We start from the raw sequence: 475 nt of genomic DNA on the forward strand, positions 1-475 counted from the left end.
CCTGTGTCTGAATTTGGTACTGGCTCTTCATATTGAATTGATTTTATACATTCTTGGTATTAAACATGTTGAGTTTAATTACCTTTTAAAATGTCTTCAAGGAGGTTACTCAACAATTTGACATTGAAATAAAAAATTGTTTATATGGAAAGGCATGAAAACAGAGCAACTTTAGTAATTACTTATTTGAAGAGGAAGAAACATACTTCTTTATTTTCTTACAAAACAATAGCCAATTATTTTGCAGAACCTAAAGAATAATACCTACAAATAGATAATGCGTTACAGTTTTATAATTGAAAACATATAAAAGGATTGATTATTATGTCACAAGTGATGTAAGTGAAAGCAGAAAACACTACAGATTCCCCTATAATCCAAGGTGCTATATCAGATCTCATTTCTTTTTTTTTAATTTATTTTGACAAATCACACTCTTTCTTATAAAATTTATTTAAATCAATTAAGTAGTAAC

At 26.9% G+C, this 475-nt stretch overlaps 1 protein-coding gene across 2 annotated transcripts in view; it reads right to left on the reverse strand.

Moving 5' to 3' along the window:
- GALNT13 (polypeptide N-acetylgalactosaminyltransferase 13) overlaps nucleotides 1-475 on the reverse strand; it is a 448686-nt gene that overhangs the window by 424606 nt on the left and 23605 nt on the right. The window lies entirely within an intron of this gene.

Source organism: Pteropus vampyrus, unplaced genomic scaffold (assembly GCF_000151845.1).
Source record: "Pteropus vampyrus isolate Shadow unplaced genomic scaffold, Pvam_2.0 Scaffold2, whole genome shotgun sequence".
In the NCBI taxonomy this organism is placed as follows: domain Eukaryota; kingdom Metazoa; phylum Chordata; class Mammalia; order Chiroptera; family Pteropodidae; genus Pteropus; species Pteropus vampyrus.